The 19,481-nt window shown below is 42.5% G+C and overlaps 1 protein-coding gene across 1 annotated transcript in view; it reads right to left on the bottom strand.

Annotated features, from left to right (window-relative positions):
• SIPA1L1 (signal induced proliferation associated 1 like 1) overlaps window positions 1-13,313 on the bottom strand; it is a 409,883-nt gene extending 396,570 nt beyond the window's left edge. The window contains exons 1-2 of the mRNA XM_004371003.2: window positions 13,229-13,313; window positions 12,567-12,626 (exon numbers count right to left, since the gene is read on the bottom strand). The gene's annotated coding sequence lies outside the window, so the exon portion shown is untranslated. The remainder of the gene's footprint in view (window positions 1-12,566; window positions 12,627-13,228) is intronic.
• Between the last annotated feature and the right edge of the window lie 6,168 nt (window positions 13,314-19,481).

Raw genomic sequence — 19,481 nt, 5'->3', positions numbered from 1 at the left:
AGGCTGGCAGTTCGAATCCACCAGCTGCTCCTTGGAAACCCTATGGGGCAGTTCTACTCTGTCCTATAGGGTCACTATGAGTCAGAATCAACTCAACAGCATCAGGTTTGGTTTGTTTGTTTACAGGGCCAACACGTCCACGCATCTGTCAGTTTGTCATACCGTGGGGCTTGCATCTGCTGCAAAAGATCTCTTTAAAGTGTTAAAAAGCAAAGATGTTACTTTAAGGACTATGGTACGCCTGACCCAAGCCACGGTGTTTTCAATCACCTCATACAGATGTGAAAGCTAGACAATGCACAAGGAAGACCAAAGAAAAATTGATGCGTTTGAATTATGGTGTTGGCGAACAATATTGAATACACCACAGACTGACTGAAGAACAAGCAAATCTGTCTTGGAATAAGTACAGCCAGAATGCTCATTAGAAGCGAGGATGGCGAGACTTTGTCTCACGTACTTTGAATATGTTATTAGGAGGGACCAGTCCCTGGAGAAGGACATCATGCTTGGTAGAGTAGAGGGTCAGCAAAAAAGAGGAAGCCCCTCAACGAGATGGACTCTCACAGTGGCTGCAACAATGGGCTCATGCATAACGATTGTGAGGATGGTGCAGGACGAGGCAGTGTTTCCTTCTGTTGTACATAGGGTTACGATGAGTCAGAACCAACTTGGTGGCACTACGACAACACCACCACAGGGCCAACAATAACACATATGAGGGGCATGCAACATACTTCAATCATGTATATGACACTAATGGGCACACCAGTCCCAAAGCAAAGACAAGAAGGCAGGAAGGGACAGGAAAACTGTACAAATGGTAACAGGGAACCCGGGGTAGAGAACCCCCGATGTCACAAAACAATTTGTGTATTAACTGTTTAAGGAGAAACTAATTTGCTACGTAAACTTTCACCTAACTCACAATTAAAAAAAAAAAAAGATGTATCTCCTTGGAAATTAAAAAGCAGAATTGTCTAGTGTTTTTTTCTTCCTCTACATAAAGAATACTCAATATAGGACTATTTTCATAACAGATGACTTTAGTACTTCAAAGCAATCATTTTGCATCAGAAGTAAAATGGGTAGCCTTCAACTAAGAGAAAAATCCAACTAGATGAGAAGAACAGAATACCAAAAATGACCACATCAGTCAAAAAGAGTATCAGCTACAGAAGAGCAGCAACCATTTATCTTTGCTCACTAGAAGCACCAGCCAGCCCCTGGCATATAGTGTTGACATCATTGTTAGCTGCTGTCAAGTCAGCCCCCAACTCATGGCAACCCATACACAGTGGGATCAGACGGTTGTAATCCACTGAGTTTGCATTAGATGATTTTTTGGAAGTAGATCGCCAAACCTTGCTTCCTGGTCTGTTTTAGTCTGGAATCTCCACTGAAACCTGTTCAGCATCATAGTAGCACGCAAGCCTCCACTGACAGACAGGGATGGCTGTGCCTGAAATGCACTGGCCAATAATCAAACCTGGGTCTCCCACATGGAAGGTGAGAATTCTACCAATGAACCACAACTGCCTCTTTGGCAAACAGTGGGACTCAGTAAATACTTGTGAAATAAATGAGCAAATCACTATTTAAAGACCTACTCATACTGACACAAATTTAACAAATTAACGTTAACATACAAGCATACTACATTTCTCCTCCATGAAATTCTACCAAACGTGCCTCCAAGTAATATACCCAACCGAAAGTACTCCCATAGTTTTATTAAAAAGGTGAGAAATGATGCCTCAAGTAGCCTAAATTACTTTACTAAAGCTGCCATTTAATTTGTTGGTCTGGCTCCAAACGCTCTCCTTCACTTCATCATCTACAACCTAGCCAGTTAATTTTCTGTTTTTTGTGCATCCTAGAAAATTAAAGAGTATTACAGCTAAGTGTTCTCCCTACGTACATGGCCCATTCCTATTCAACCAGCAGATATGACAAATCAGAAACCACTGGATTGGAATCAGAAAGGTAATACAGTGTCAAGGAAAAATATCATAAATGACACTTCTTATAACTGGTTTCACTAAAAATCTTGCCATTAGGACTAGAGGCTTTCATTAAACACCTCTCTATAGTACTGTAATATAACTGACACAGATGGGTTGGGGTATCACTGAAGTACACATCCAGTTTCCAAGATCAATTCAAGTTCCACCACCTTCTTGAATCCTTCCCAAGCCACTTAATATTTATAAAAGCACTTAATAAGCTAGGAAGTGCTAGACACACACCTCTTACCTATACCCCTAAAACCCACTGCCACCGAGTTGATTCCGACTCATAGCGACCCCGTAGAACAGAGTACAATTTCCCCATAGTGTTTCCAAGGCTGTAATCTTTACAGAAGCAGACTGCCACATCTTTCTCCTGCAGAGCACTTAGTGGATTCAAACCACTGACCTTTTGGTTAGCAGCCAAGTACTTTAACCACTGCACCACCAGGGCTCCTTCGTTTACCTACTATACTGGTTTCCAACTGACAGCCTACTAAACATTTTGCTATTTAAATCACATTACCTCATTCTTTAACTGTGCCTAAGCCCACTGTTATCAAGTCAATTCCTATTCATAGCAACCCTACAGGACAGAGCAGAACTGCCTCATAGGGTTTCCAAGGCTATAATCTTAACTGAAGCAGACTGCCACATCTTTCTCCCCTGGAGAGGGTGGTGGGTTTGAACCGCCAATCTTTCAGTTAGCCACCGAATATTTTAACCATTACACCACCAGGGACTCCCCCACACAAAAAAAGGAAAAGTTCTTGGTATGGTTTTATGTCACTTATCAATTATTCAACACCGACCCAACCAACCAACCCACTGTTGTCGAGTCGATTCCCACACATAGCGACCCTATAGCACAGAGGAGAACTGCCCCACAGGGTTTCCAAGGAGTGCCTGGTGGACTCGAACTGCCGACCTTTTCATTAGCAGCCCTAGCTCTTAACCACTATGCCACCAGGGTTTCCACTCAACACCTAGAACAGATAATTTAAAGTAAGTGCCAACATACAATTACCAAACTGAATCTATATGTTCTACCTCCACTGCAGGAGTCTAAGCATTCTGACCCTTTTAGCTACTGGCAGTCATTTCCAGATTTCTTCCAAGTCTTTTTTAATCAATGGAATTCTGTATAGGATTCAGAGGTTCTGCTTTTCACCCATTCAAAATGAAGTTTCTATATTCACCAGGCAGCTGTTTTAGCTGCTTTATGGTTTAAGCCCTCTACTTGTTCACCTTATTCTCAAGCATAGATCCAAAGATTATATAAAAACCACTGAGTTCTCAATCGGGTGAGGAAGAAGCATATCAGAATCACCTACCAAGCTTCTTCAAACCACCCGTCCACCTCAATATGTAACATGCTCCCCCAAAGAAAAGCCCCAGAGATTACTGTGATTCTCTACCCTCCCCGCCCAAACACATAATACTCCCCTAAACACACATACCGAACCTGCTGAAAACCACTATTTTAAAATACTACCTTGAAAATGGCCTTCGGAACAATCCCACTGTCTTGGTCATCTGGTGCTACTGTAACAGAAATACCACCCATTGGCCCCCAAAAATTCATGTCCTTGCCACACGTAAAACATATTCACCCCATCATATCATAACAAAAGTCTTAATTCAATTCCAAGTCCAAAATCCAAAAATTCCTCTTCATCTGTGAAATCTAGAATGCAAGTTATCTACTTCCAAAGTACAATGGCAAAACGGGCACAAGCTAGACATTTCCATTACAAATGGGAGAAAATGGAGGGAAAGAAGGCATAACAGGCACCAAGTAGGTTAACAGAACACATTACATTAGCCCTCAAGGCTTGAAAATAATCCTCGGTTCTCTGAGACCATTTCACACCATGGCCCTGCCTTCCAGACTCTAAGTATTGGCCACACTCTCTGGATTCTGAGTGGAGGACCCTTGGCTCTGGGCTCCAGCTCCGCCTTCCACGCCCACTGGAACAGCAACTCTGCTCTCAGCTTTAGGCGCACCATTCTCCTAGTCCATCTGAGTGGCAGCTCCACCCTTAGAAACAGCAGAGGCCATGGCTCCACCCTCTGAAACCCCAGAGGTCAAGGCTATACCTTTCGAGACTGAGGCAGCTCTCCGCTTCCTATGTTCCTTGTCTCTTCAACTTCTGCTTCCTAGTTTCTTGGCCTCTCGGCTCTCAGGCCTCACGCCCACTCTGCCCTGCTGGGGCAAGTGTTCCAAAGCTCTGTAGCTCAGCCAGTAAACTTCGGCCAGAAGGCACTCAGCTCTATCACTCTGTGGGTTGGTAAGCCTAGCTCCACCTATAAGTGCCTAGAGGCACCCTACTCTGCCAGGAAGCCTGCCGCATGCACAAAGGCACTCAGCTCTCTCGTTCTGTGGGTCGGCTCCAGCACGATCTTGTGCTGGTCTCCTGGTTCTGCTGCCACTGGTCCTCTGCTGCTGCCAGTCCTCTGTTGCCACTTCTCCCCGTCTCCAGTGTAACAGCTCTCATTTCCTTCTGAGTCCTCTATCCATTCAATTTCAAAATCACTTCCACATTTTTGGTATATGTTAGAGCAGTACTCCACTCTCAGTACCAAATTCTGTCTTGGTCATCCGGTGCTGCTATAACAGAAATACCACCAGTGGATGACTTTAACAAAGAAAAATTTATTCTCTCACAGTCTAGTAGGCTACAAGTCCAAATTCACGGTGTCAGCTCCAGGGGAACGCTTTCTCTGTTGGCTCTAGAGGAAGGTCCGTGTCATCAGTCTTCCCTTGGTCTAGGAGCTTCTCTGAGCAGGAACCTCAGGTCCATAGGATGTGGTCTGCTCCCAGCACTGCTTTCTTGGTGGTACGAGGTTCCCATGTCTCTCTGCTCACTTCTCTCTTTTACACCTCAAAAGAGACTGGCTTAAGACACTATCTAATCTTGTAGATCTCATCAATATAACTGCCACTAATCCATCTTATTACATCGTAGTGATAGAATACACAACACACAGGGAAATCACATCAGATGACAAAATGGTAGACATTCATGCAATATGGGGAATCATGACCTAATCAACTGGACAGATATTTTGGGGGGCCACAATTCAATCCATGACACCCACCAAAAGTGATTATTAGACTTTGGATGAAGGGTAAGACAGTACACAATACTGGGGAAGCCAGCACAACTTGTACAAGGAAAGGTCATGGAAGCTCCATAGACACTTCCAAACTCCCTGAGGGACTGAATTGCTGGGCGGAGGGCTGTGGGGACCATGGTCTCAAGGAACACCTAACTCAATTGCCATAACACAGTTTATAAAGACACTGTTCTACATTCTACCTTGGTGAGTAGCGTCTGGGGTCTTAAAAGCCTGTGAGCAGCCATCTAAGATACTCTACTGGTCTCACCCCTTCGGGAGCAAAGGAGAATTAAGAGGACAGGATACAAGGAAAAGATCAGTCCGAAGGACTAATGGACCACAGCTACCAAGGTCTCCACCAGACTGAGTCCAGTACAGCTAGATGGTGCCCGTCTACCACCACTGACTGCTCTGACCGGGATCACAACAGAGAGTTCTGGACAGAGCTGGAGAAGAATGTAGGACAAAATTCTAACACACAAAAAAAGACCAGATTTACTGGCCTGACAGAGACTGGAGAAACCCCTAGAGCATGGCCCCTGGACACCCTTTTAGCTCAGTGGTGAAGTCACTCCCGAGGTTCACCGTTCAGCCGGGGACTGGACAGACCCATAAAACAAAACGGGACTAATGAGGCACAGCAGTCCAGGGACAAGGGCTAGAAGGCAGAAGGGACAGGAAAGCTGGCGATAGCGAACCCAAGGTTGAGTAAGGACAGTGTTGACATGTAGTGGGGTTCTTAACCACTGTCATAGGGCAATATGTGTACTGTTTAATGAGGAACTATTTTGTTCTGGAAACCTTCATCTAAAGTGAGAATAGCAGCATAACTGGAAGAACGTAATCGATGTCACTGAATTGTACAGGTAGAAATTTTTGAAATGGTGTATCTTTGACTATGTATATTTTCACCAAAAAAAAAAAAAGTCCTCCAAGGTTGAGAAGGGAGCGTGTTGACATGTCGTGGGGTTGTTAACCAATGTCATAAAACAATATGTGTACTGACCGTTTAATGAGAAAATATTTGATCTGTAAACCTTCACCTAAAGTACAATAAAAAAAAATTTTTTTTTAAAAAGTGATTATTTTGCTGAGGCTCTTGAACATTTAATAAGCCTTTTCTGTGAATCCTATACCTCTCCATAACCTGCAATTCATCTACTGAAATGTTATTTTGTTATACGATTATTATACCTTGTTTCCTATTACAAAGGATCAGCACTAAAATCCTAACTAAAAAAATAAATAAAATAATACTAAAAGTCTTTGAAGAATTACAGGCATTTCTCCAACTGGTAAAGAGACGGGTTAGGAACCACATTCCGTCTCTGCCAGGGCAAGGCTTCCTAACAGGTTTTCCAAGAGCACATTCTGAACCAACAGTCAAACCCCACCCCACCCCACCCCAAACATACATATACACACAGGACACTGGCTACACATCGGACACCGGCTCCTGGCAAGTTAGACTGGCAAAGTATCCTGACAGAGTCTTCTGAGGTCTTCACCAGAGCTGCCAGAGCACATGCATGTCAGGGAAGAGTTCAATCAACTACACATTAACCCTAATTTCAACAGTAAGATGTGTGCTTTTGAAAAGTTCTTTTAAGACAGGCAGTATGGTTAGGATGAACATACAATCCTGTGCTTCCTGCACGAATATGCAAATATACTGCTTTTCTTTCCATTTTTTTCCTAACTACACACAGCTGAAGCAAGCAATAAAAGTTTGTCAAATTTGGCGAAAATTTCAGAACATTCTATCCTGTTCATTTACAGTTAATGTATTTTATAGGCATTTTCTAACAAGTATTGTCTCTCTTCTTGAAGGCATGGAATACTACAGTTCAGTTATCAGCTATTTGACTGAGAACAGCAAGAACTGAAAAGAAATTTGTAAAAACAAATGGTCAGTCAATCCTGAGAATTAGATACTATTAAAAGGGCATGCTAGGTGTTCACAATACATCAAATTAGAATTCCTATCTAGATAAATAAGGTGCGCTGTTAGCACAGTGGTTAAGCGTTCAGCTGCTAACCAAAAGATCGGCTGTTCGAACCTACCAGCTGCTCCACGGGAGAAAGATGTGGCAGCCTGCTTCCGTAAAGATTACAGCCTTAGAAATCCTATGGAGCAGTTCTACTCTGTCCTATAGGGTCACTATGAGTTGGAACTGATTTGGCAACACACAACAACAACAACCTAGACAAATAACTTCAAATATGAAGAAAATGAATTATGGAAAGATAATGTACGGACCAAAGTAAAAGACACCGATAATACCCAAGTCTTGATTATTGGAGGATGATTATTCAGTATAGGATCCTTTGCTTATTTCTCAATAGTCTTCTTTTGAGCAGTTCAGAATTCCTTATAAAAGGAAACAAGATGCTGGGCTACAAAAATCAATCAATGACCATACCTGCTAGTAGCTTTTGGTAAAAGGCTGTGCAGAAGAGAGAAGAGGAATAACCAAAATTAACTTTTGTGTCTGTGAAATTCATTTATCCTCGACCTGTTCTGGGGGAGGAGAGAGGAAGAGAAGAATCTGATGCCGGCTGCAGCTGGATGTCATGTCTGCTCAAGTTGCCTTGGAGTGACCCGTGTTTGCACAAACCAGCGATTCTCCTTCCCCAGGCCAGCATTCTCCAACAAGCATACGTTCATTCTCTTCCTGCCTCTCCTCAAGGGGAAATAGGGAAATCTAACATTATGTAATTACCAGCTCCCCACAGTTTAAAATTAGGCATACTACAATCCTAATTAGAGGGAGAATTTAGTGCAACATGACAAGCAACCAATTAGAAATCTAGAGGCTGAAAATTCTAATCCCAGACCTCCCAAGGCAAAGAGAAACAGCCTCATCTCACTCTGTGGCACACTGACCAAGGTATTGTACTTTCACTTACTACAGCCCAGCTAAAGAAGTCCCTGACATTCCTCCATGACACTTTGATGTCACTGCTCTAGATCTTTAGAAAAACACTCATATTCTCTTTGCAAATGGGGTTACCTTACTTTCCTGAGGCTAGACTAAAGAGAGAAAATAGATGTGGACTGTCAAAGCATCCCACAACCTCAAAGGATACATTCCAGTGGTTTTTCTTACCTCGTGATCAAAACCCAATCACACTCCCCATCACACTCATCTTATTCCACCCTTCACTCAAATCATTTATGCTTAAGAGATCCAGATAAAAGTGATTCTATGAGACAAAAGCCCACCAAAATATGATTTTTAAATTACACAGCTATCATCTAATTTATATATAACCTTTGAAAAACAAAGGGTCATATAAGTGTGTGACTTTGTATGTTTTTTTTTAATTAGCTAGGCACAGAAAAAAGCTGAAAGCAAAAACCCAATGAGACTCACTTCTTCGCCATACCAAAAAAGTAGAAGTGTAGCTGATAGAAGATTGGGTGGTCAAGCTTCAGTGATAGTGGAACACCCGTATTTTACACAGCTTCATATCTGGAACAAGATGTACACATTTGTACGAGCACTGAAAGAACACCATAATGTGTAATCTCTCCGGAAAAGGGAGAGCCCCTCAACTAAAGGGCAGTCACCCAACTGGCAGGAATATTTCTTCTCTCCTGGCTCAGATGACTCCAGTGGAAGGTGTAGGGTGGTGCTATAAATCAGTCACGTTTTCAACAGGAAGCTCCTAAAACATTTCCTGTTTTATGTGCAAGTATCTCTCTACCTGACCGATACCCACCCCCTCTGGTAACACACGTAGCTGAGGGAGAAGATCTAAAAATTGCCATTGTTCCAGAAACAAGGAAAATACAACTACTTTATTTTACAAAAGGAAAATGAGTTTAAGAAAGGAAGAGAAGGTAAAAATTAAGTTTTGACTTCTCTAAAGAACATACAAGTATATTACATCTGAGTAAATAAAGATTTCTATTTAAAAAAAAAAAAAAACCCTAAAGGCTCTACCATGTAGAAACTTTAATTAACTCATAATTTCTTTTTCCATAACTTTGTAATTTGAGTAACTCCAAAGCTTGGTTACCAAACACTGTATCAATGCTGTTTTCATAGCTTTTCAATCTTAATGTCCATTTTGTTTGTTTCCTTAAGTTTTGCCTCTTCTCATTTAAGTCATTTAATAAACACTGAACACTTAAGTGAGGGAAAAATGTAGTAAACAAATTTTTACATAATAGACTCTAAAATGGGAGGTAAAAAACAGTAAATGAAGAAATAAGTTAAGTCTGGAAACTTGCCTTCCAATCACTGCCTTGTCATTAACTAGTTCTATAACCTTCGACAAGTCACTTCAACTTTCTGGGCCTCAGTTTCCACATTTTTAAAATGAGGAAGATGGGCCAGATGATTTATGCTAAAAATCCCTTCTAGCTCCAACAATCCATGAATCTGTTCATAAGGAAGTTAAGAAAATGAAAACGCAAATAAGGTTTTATGGTTTACAAAGTGCTTTCACACATATATTCTCATAAACTTTTGCAGCAAATCTGTGAGGCAAGTATTGTGCCCATCTTTGCAGAAAAAGACAGTGAAACTCAGGAAGAGGTTCAATTATATCTCAAGCTCTCACAGCTGAAAAACAGCAAACCTTCTAAGGACAAATACTGGGCTCTACGATGTCAACAATTTTAAATAAGTCAAAATTCAAAAACAATTGCTTGCTATGCAAAACTTTTATGGAGGCATCAGGCTATTATAACACCAAAGGTTTCTACCAATGTCACATTAGACTGTAAATGCCATGAGACCAGGAGTACATTTAGTTATGACTGTAATCACAGAACCCAGCTACGTGCCTCTCAGATTGAGGCACTCAATGAATACAAGCTGACTGAACACAAATCTCAAAAGGTTAGGAACATAATAATGTTATGAAGAAAAAAGAGGGAAAAAAATACTTTCTGAATCTATTGTGAGATTTGAACCCATGATTTGGGCCAAAAGGAAGAAAGAAGCATGCTCTATACCAGTCTATATTATGGGGATAAGTCTACTATTTGTCTTCCCTTGAGAAAGTCCAATTTGGTCAGTGAACCAAAAGCCTGAAATCTTTGATATTACCTGAAAATCTTCAAGATATTCATACTGCATATGTACACTGATGGGAACCAATGGAAATAATAATGTAATAATAACAATATGATAGTGAAAACTGTAAAAAGGCACATAATCATGTCATTAATCACTACAAGCTTTCTGTTACATTGGAAAGATTTGGGGAATCTGTACTCTCATACCATTCCAGACGTCCTCAAAGAGACAGAAAATGATCATTTATTGAAAAATTCAAATTGCAACTTTCGAACGTAAACATATCTCAACTTAGTCCTCAGTCAACCAAGATCTCCCAAAATCTACAAAACAGCTAATCTCAAGAAATTCTCCATCTGTGGCTTTAAAATGTTACTAGTCTTCCACCACAAAAGAAAAAAAAAAAGGTGTTAAAAAGGCAGAGGGAAGGGGATGTGTCTACACACCAAAATTACACGTGTAATTCAAAGCAAAAGTGAAGTAAATACGAAAGCCAGAAAATAACAGTGAAATAATGGAATTAAAAGGTTCTCAATAAAGATTTCAGGGAGGTGATTTGGAATTATTACCAAGAGTTCAAGTCAACCTTGCCACAGAATCCTACAATGAAGCCACAACACTGTCTGACACTTCAGATCTAAAAAGTTCACTGCACCAGAACTCTAATTTCAAACACAAGGAGCAGTACCAGGAACTGCAGAGAAGCTAACAACAGCAACACCTACTGACTGTCTTGAGCCACTTGCCAAACTTGTTCTCTATGTCAACTGAAGAAATCTAACCACACAACTTCAAGAGTCCTTTCTTCATCAGTAATGAGATGACAAGAAAACAAGATGTCAACATTCATCCCCCAAAATTTCTAATTTTGTCCCAAACTATAAGCAAATTATCACCCGTCATTTAAAATGTATTGTTAATTGCTAATGCTTTAATATAAATAATTCATTTCATGGGGGAAATGTTTTACTATTAATATTCTAGTTAATAGCTGGTAAGTCATCTAATAATTGGACACACCAGTGGCCATAAAGTGCTTTATTTAAACCTTTTATCTTAGGTTACTGCTATTACTGCTGTTCTATATTACTCCATCAGCTCTTGTTCATTCTGGTAAAGGTAGCTTAATTGCAGCTTTCAAAAAATGAAAAAGGGAAAAGTGAAAGTCGTTAAGTCAGGATTAGAGAGTCACTAAACTGGCCGCAGAGAAGGATTCTATAGGATTTAATCTTGTACTTTTCCAAAAGACCCAGTCAGAGAATATTTGCCTTGGAAGAATACTGAGTACGAAAAAACAGGAGAAAGTTGACACTTAACTCCCACAGAGTACCAATATAAAAACAATGGCTTTAAGAGTCTGAGTCAGTGTTTCAACATAAAAGGTTTGCTTTATAGGGGAAACGCCAACCCCAGTTCATCCAGCTAGACCTGGAACCTGATGAAAGCCGACACCTTTACTCTGAAATTTGCACCGCATCTTTGGCTCCTAGTATAGAAGTATAATCGTTTAGCACGTAATATGAATTTCATTGAATGCTGCCTCTAAACTACCCTTCATGAAAAATAAATCTATAAAGTAAATGCAGTCTAGTAGCCATCAATCCTCAAAAGCCTTCCTTCAAAAATGATTACCAACAATTCAGTTAAATATCTTCCTTCAAAGTGAGCCATTTCCCATGTCTGTCTTCCGAACGGTGAGCCCCGCTGAAATTTCTACCTGCCCAATACGACTATTTCTCCACCTAGAAATGCTGTGGTGCGATTTAGTAGCCTCGTAAATTTTCTTTAAGGTCAGGAGAGAAGTTGCAAACAGATGGGGTGAAGGAGGAAAAGTTATTTTTGCAGCACCCTCCTGGCTCCCTAGCCCTCTCGCGTTTTACTTGGTTCAAGGAAAGCAGGTTACAGCATCCCCGGATTTCACTACCCCAAGACCCCCAGGAGGGAAATTAACCACCGGCGCGAACACCGACCTGGTCCCCTCCCTTCCGCACTATGAAACCACTCGGCCTGTCCTCTTCGGCACAGCCTGCAAAGCGCTCACCCAGGTGACCGAAGGGGAAAGGTTGCCCAGTTGAGAAGAGAGCTGCGGAGTGGGCGCAGCCTCCTCGATAGGGGCGCGGGTCGCCCGGCCTCTCACAGAGGCGCCTGCCCGGCAGATGTGCAGATTCGGGTTTCGAGGTGCGTGCGCGCGCGCCGGGCGCGGTGGAGCCCGGACTCGCCCCCCGCCGGGCTGGGCTGCGCTATTAGCACACCGCTAAATCGGAAATAAAACTTTCACCGACCTCCCGGTGTCTTGCCCCGGGACCTGGACCCCAGTTCCAGCCAGAAACCGGGAGGGGGGGCTGTCAGCAGCCCTGCACCCTCGCTCCCCTGCCCGGACCCGGCGCGCGGGGCCACTTACCGCTCGGCCCGACCTCCCGGTGCCGCCGCGCGTCCAGGGTGCGTCCGCCGCGCGCTCTCCCTGGGGAGAAAGAGAAACCGTGTAGACGGCCGGCGCGCGCTCACTCGCCGTCTCCTCTGCGGAGAACGGCAGGCAGCGAGGCCGGGGCGGGAGCCGAGCGGAGGGGGCCTGGGGGAGGCGGGGGCGGAATCAGCCCAACTCCCGAGCCTGGCTCGGAGGGGGACCCGGAATGCAGGCTGGAGAGCAGCCAGCAGGGGCCTTGCTCCTGAAGGAGTCGAGGACGGTGCGGGAGGTGTCCCCCCTCCCCGGGCATCAACTATTGTCTGGGCGCCTGGGCCCCCGATCGCGCCGCCTCCGAGGCTCAGCGCCCCCCTATCCCACAGCCCGCCGGGGGGAGAAAGAGCTGAGGAGGCAGCTGACCCGACAAGCGAGTGAGGGAAGAGGGGTCAGGGGTCCGAGGTGGGCTCCGGAGAGAGGGGAGGTGCGTGTGAGTGGGGGAAGGGACAGGTAACTGCCAGCAGGGGCGGGGAGGCCGGTGGGGAAGGAAGTGGGGAGGGAGACATAGAGGCGGGAGGGGATGGAGAGGCTGGGGGGGGCGGCCTCTGGGGCCCAGACCTGGCCCTCCCCGGAACCCTCCTCCCGGGACTCGGCGCCGCACTGACTTTTTCGCTCACTCGCTCACGCACGCACTGAACTCGCTCACAAAGTTGCCGGCGGTGGCGGCGCCGCACTCGCCCTTCCCCTCTCCTCTCCGCCCCGCCTCCCAGCCCCATTCCTTCCCCGGCTTCACTCCCTCCCTCGCCAAGTCTCGGATGAGATCACTGTAGGGCGCTCAGCGCTGCGCGCAAATCTCGCGAGAGACACGGAAGCTCGGCTCTGACGGCGGGGGAAGTAGAAGCAGTCGGTGGAACCAAGGGGACCAGGGAACTCCTGGTTGCTGTGACAACGACAAAGCCCTGCATTCCTGTCTCCTGCAGAGAGCAGAGGCAGCAAACGTGGGTGCAAATTTTCAACATTCCCTTGCCCGACACCCTAATGGTGGGGAAAGCGAATGCTAGAAGCGGAAGGAGGATTAGTAAAGCTATTAGAAGGGGCATCCCATCAACAGACATGGTATGTGGCCAAATTTGGCAAATGAGGCTAATTGTTTTTTAAGATATTTTGGTACTGATCTCTGCCATAGATGCCAGGTGATATCTGTACCTCCAGATTTCTACCGTGGATTCAGTTTTTCAACTATCCCTTCTCATCTCCCAACCTCCACTCCACACGCTACCCTTCTCCTCAACACACAAGTGGGGTAGGGAACAACAGACCGAGCTACTTGAAGATCTGGCTTATTCATCTTCCTATTCTCAGCACCTCCACAGGCTTAGCACATAGTAGGTATTTACTTAATGTCTACTGAAAAATATGAACGCAACACTCTGTACATGTCCTCAGAACTTTCCTTTTCTCCTATCTTGAAGAGTACTCAAGCTTGTTGTTGTTAGGTGCCATCAAGTCAGTTCTTACTGACTCTGTGTATAACAGAATGAAACACTGCCTGGTCCTGTGCCATGCTCACAATCGTTGCTATATTTGAGACCATTGTTGCAGCCACTGTGTCAATCAATCCTGTGGAGGGTCTTCCTCTTTTTCACTGACCCTCTACTTTACAAAGCATGATGTCCTTCACTAACTGATCCCTCTTAATAACATGTTCAAAGTACGTGAGACAAAGTCTCACCATCCTCCCTTCTAAGGAGCATTCTGGCTGTACTTCTTCCAAGACAGATTTGTTTGTTCTTCTGGAAGGCCACAGTATATTCAATATTATTGGTCGACACCATAAATCAAAGGCATCGATTCTTCTTCAGTCTTCCTTATTCATTGTCCAGCTTTCCCATGCATATGAGCAGATTGAAAATACCATGGCCTGGGTCAGGCACACCTTAGTCCTCAAAGTGACATCTTCGCTTTTGAACACTTTAAAGAGGTCTTTTGCAGCAGATTTGCTCATTGCAATGTGTTGTTTGATTTCTTGACTGCTGCTTCCATGGGTGTTGACTATGGATCCAGGTAAAATGAAATCCTTGACAACTTCGGTATTTTCTCCATTTATCATGATGTTGCTTATTGATCCACTTGTGAGGATTTTTGTTTCTTTATGTTGAAATGTAATCCATACTGAAGGCTGTAGTCTTTGATCTTCATCAGTAAGTGCTTCAAGTCCTCTTCGCTTTCAGCAAGCAAGATTGTGTCATCTGCATGTCACAGGTTGTTAATGAGTCTTCCTCCAATCCTGATGTCATGTACTTCTTCATATAGTCCAGTTTCTCGGATTATTTGCTCAGCATACAGGTTAAATGAGTATGCTGAAAGGATAGAACCCTGATGCACACCCTTCCTGATATTAAACCATGCAGTATCCCCTTGTTCTGTTCCAAAGACTGCCTCTTGGTCTATGTACAGGTTCCAAATGAGCACAATTAAGTGTTCTAGAATTCCCATTCTTCGAAATGTTACTCATAATTTGTTATGATCCACACAGTCGAATGCCTTTGTATAGTCGATAATAACACAGATAAACAACCTCCTGGTATTCTCTGCTTTCAGCCAACATCCATCTGCCATCAGCAATGATATCTCTCCTTCCACAACCTCTTCTGAATCCAGCTTGAATTTCTAGAGGTTCCCTGTCAATGTACTGCTGCAACCATCTTTTAATTATCTTCAGCATAATTTTACTTGAGTATGATACTGTTCGATAATTTCTGCATTCTGTTGGATCACCTTTCTTTGGAATGGGCACAAATATGGATCTCTTCCAGTCGGTTGGCCAGGTAGCTGTCTTCCATATTTCTTGGCATAGACGAGTGAGGGCCTCCAGCACTGCATCTGTTTGTTGAAACATCTCAATTGGTATTATGACAATTCCTGAAGTCTTGTTTTTCTCCAGTGTTTTCAGTGCAGCTTGGACCTCTTCCTTCGGTACCATCAGTTCTTGATCATGTGCTACCTCCTGAAATGGTTGAATGTTGACTAATTCTTTTTGGTACAGTGACTCCGTGTTTTTCTTCCATCTTCTTTTGATGCTTCTTGCGTTGTTCAGTATTTTGCCCATAGAATCCTTCAATACTGCAACTCGAGGCTTGAATTTTTTCTTCAGTTCTTTCAGCTTGGGAAATGCTGAGTGTCTTCTTCCCTTTTGGTTTTCTAACTCCAGGTCTTTGCACATTTCATTGTAATACTTTACTTTGTCTTCTCAAGCAGCCCTTTGAAATCTTCTGTTCAGCTCTTTTACTTCATCATTTCTTCCATTTGCTTTAGCTGCTCTATGTTCAAGAGCAAGTTTCAGAGTCTCTTCTGACGTTCATTTTGGTCTTCTCTTTCTTTCCTGTCTTCTTAATGACCTTTTGCTTTCTTCATATATGATGGCCTTCATGTCATCCCACAACTTGTCTGGTCTTTAGTCACTAGTGTTCAATGCATCAAATCTATTCTTGAGATGGTCTCTAAATTTAGGTGAAACATACTCAAGGTTGTATTTTGACCCTCATGGACTTGTTTTAATTTTCTTCACCTTCATCTTGAACTTCCATATGAACAATCGATTGTCTGTTCCACAGTCAGCCGGTGGCCTTGTTCTTACTGTCTCTTTCCACAAATGTAGTCAGTTTGATTCCTGTATATTCCATCTGGTGAGGTCCACATTTATAGTCACCATTTCTGTGGTTGAAAAAAGATGGTTCCAATGAATAGGTTGTTGGTCTTGCAAAATTCTGTCTTGTAATCTGGTGTCATTTCTATCACCAAGGCCATATTTTCCAACTAGTGATCCTTCTTTGTTTCTGACTTTCACATTCCAATGACCGGTAAATATCAATATATCTTGATTACATGATTGATCGATTTCAGACTGCAGAAGTTGGTAAAAAATCTTCAATTTCTTCATCTTTAGCGATAGTGATTGGTACGTAAATTTGAATAATAGTCATATTAACTGGTCTTCCTTGTAGGCTTAGAATATAAGTTTCTGCTCCACAGGTATTTTTTTCTGTTAAACTGTTACCCATTTCTATTCACACCATCTTTTTTTTTTTAAATGGTGTTAAACCCTCCTTTCTCCATCTTTGTATCATTAAAACCCTATTCACCATGGGGTGGGAGGAGTATTTTTTAAGAAATCATTAAGAATCCTCAGTTCAGCATATTGTTTCTGATACCTTTATTGTTGTTGTTCAGTGCTGTGGAGATGATTTTGAGTCATGCGACCCATGTGACAGAGTAGAACTGCTCCATAGTGTTTTCTAAGCCATAATCTTTATGGGAGCAGAACACCAGGTCTTTCTCCTGTTGTGCCACTGGGTGGATTTGAACCACCAACCTTTAGATTAGCAGCTGAGTGCTTAACCATTTGTACCACCAGGGCTTCTTGATGCCTTAATAAAAAAACAAAACAAAACCAGACTCATTGCCGTGGAGTTGACGCCAACTCATAGCAACCCTGTAGGATGGAGTACAACTGCCCCATAGAATTTCCAAGGCTGTAATCTTTATGGAAGCAGACTGCCACATCTTTCTCCCTCAGAGCAGCTGGTGGGTTTGATCTACTGGCCTATGCCTTTATACATACTGAAAAATACTACTGAGGATGAAGATGGAATGTTCTCATCTCCTGTTTCTTCTTCTAATTGTCAAAATTTTTCTTTGTAGATTTTATATACGCACTGCCTAAGTAAAATGGATATTGCGAATGGAAGTTAAGCTTATACTTTAGATTTCATCCCTATTTACTTAATATGGGGAAGCCATTATTTAATTCAATCCCACAGAACTAGAAACATTAAACAGTACATGAAGACTATGCTGTGTGAAGAAGCCCCATAAATCTAGGTGGTTGGCATAAGGAAGGCTTCTGCTAAAGATATAGGCTGCACTCCATTTCTGCTGTTTACTGCTCATTCCCAGCTGACTCTCAAAAGTCACCTAGCCAGAATACCTCAGGAGGACTATGGGCTTTCTTTCTTTCCTCCCTTGCTCTCACAGCATGCTCTCAAGAAAGGTATTCACTCAGGCTGGCCCCCAAAATATCCACAGTTAAAATGTTAAATGACTCATACATTATGGTTAACAAAACAATGCTTAAGGGATCTCGTAACTGTCTTGTGTCTGTTAAAGCATGATTTTGTAAATGTCAACCAATCAGATTTTTTTTGGTAAGTTTCTGAATTTTCTGTACTTAAACTCTGTGAAAAAATTCCTTTTACTGGAGTACCTGTGTGAATCCTCATGAAGTGCTGCCCGATCCAGATCACTCTGTTCCTTCAATAAACCTCTTTCCTTTAATTTTAACAGAAATCCCAGTTTGTTCTTTGACAGCAGTTAAGACTTTTTTAGGTTATATGCAAGCTTAAACACAATGTCAATGAAAGTTTCATGTTAGAAACCCAAGTGATACAATGGTACAGCACAAAGTCAGGAAACTAGGGTTTGACTCTTTATGTGCCATTAATAATTGAATCTCTTTGAGAAATTATTTAATCTGTCTGATTCTTCGACTCTGAAATGAGGAGGTAGCCCAGATGTTAGTCATTTACAGCTTTAAAATTCTATAGTCCTTAGACCTGTAAAAAGTTCCAATAAATAACACATATTTTCCTTTTACATCGATCAGAATAATAAAAACAAATAGGTGTTTCATTTTATAGTAGGTCAGTTTCCGTAAGTTTAGTTACATATTGAAATTTTTGTTTTAAAATTTCTCTTGTCTCAACTATAAAGTCAACAAAAATATTGACCATGTTACATTAATTTCAGAGAGAATCCATTGTTCATGATTTGCTTTTACACAAACTCAAAATGAGTTCCTTCTATTTACATAAATATGGTAACTCAAACAAAGGACCCAAAATAAGTACATCCATTCCACCACCAAAAGGAAGGGAGGGAAAGAGGAAGGAAGAAAAGGCCGGTAGCCTTAGATTTAGACTGGTATTTTTAATATCAAATTTTTACAAAGAAATACATGGTAGCATCATCATCAGTCCTGTGGATCTGTTTTAAGGGACTTTTTTTCACAACATAGCACAATATTGTAGATCGGTTGTTACTTATTTGCTCCGGCTTCATTTTTAGCATATTCTTGCCCTTAAAGGATGTCTGCCAATCTGTGTCCACCAACACAGCACAACTTGAAGGCCACCTGTTTTATGACTCCCAGATAGATATTTGGTACATTTGAAATAATTGACCAAATACTAGCCAAATTTATTAACTTTCTTCAATGCTGCTATGAGGCTCAGGAGATGAGTGCTGGCCTCAAATTACAAAGATAACTTCAAGCAGAGTAGAAACTGCCCCAGGGACCTGAAACTGCTATTTCAAAGCCCTGGGCTACTATTTACTCCTTGCTAATGGCAGAACTGTAAATCGCTTCCATCAGTGACTGTGAAGGAGATAAAAAAGTAAATCCACCAAGGCTGAGTTTCCAATTGCATGTTCTCTTGGTCAAGCACTCGGTCTATATCCTCTGTGACCTTCATTAGGTTTCAAAATAGTAGACGAGGGGGCAGTAGTAGTGGGAAAGAGGGACTAGAGAATCTGTGACGCTCAGATCTCAGCCAGCTTCCTACCCACTCCTCTTGGCTCCAGCTCTTCTCTATCCACATCTGTCCAACCCGCTCCCCCTCCCCTACCTACGCAAAGGATATGTATCTTTTCCTAGTGATAAGGAGTTCATCTAGTCATTCACTGTGTTACTCCCTCTCTATTTGCTTCTTAGTTTGTTAAAGGCTAGGTGAATTCCTTTCCCTCTGATAATCCACCTGGGGTCACCATGAGTCACAATAGACTTGATGGCAGCTAACAACAATCCACTTCTACTCAACAAAATACACTAACACCTCACATATAGAATGAACTTTGATACAG

Source organism: Trichechus manatus, unplaced genomic scaffold (assembly GCF_000243295.1).
Source record: "Trichechus manatus latirostris isolate Lorelei unplaced genomic scaffold, TriManLat1.0 scaffold00010, whole genome shotgun sequence".
In the NCBI taxonomy this organism is placed as follows: Eukaryota; Metazoa; Chordata; class Mammalia; order Sirenia; family Trichechidae; genus Trichechus; species Trichechus manatus.
The sequence above is the reverse complement of the archived record's forward strand: the minus strand, read 5'-3'. Positions and strand labels throughout refer to the sequence as shown.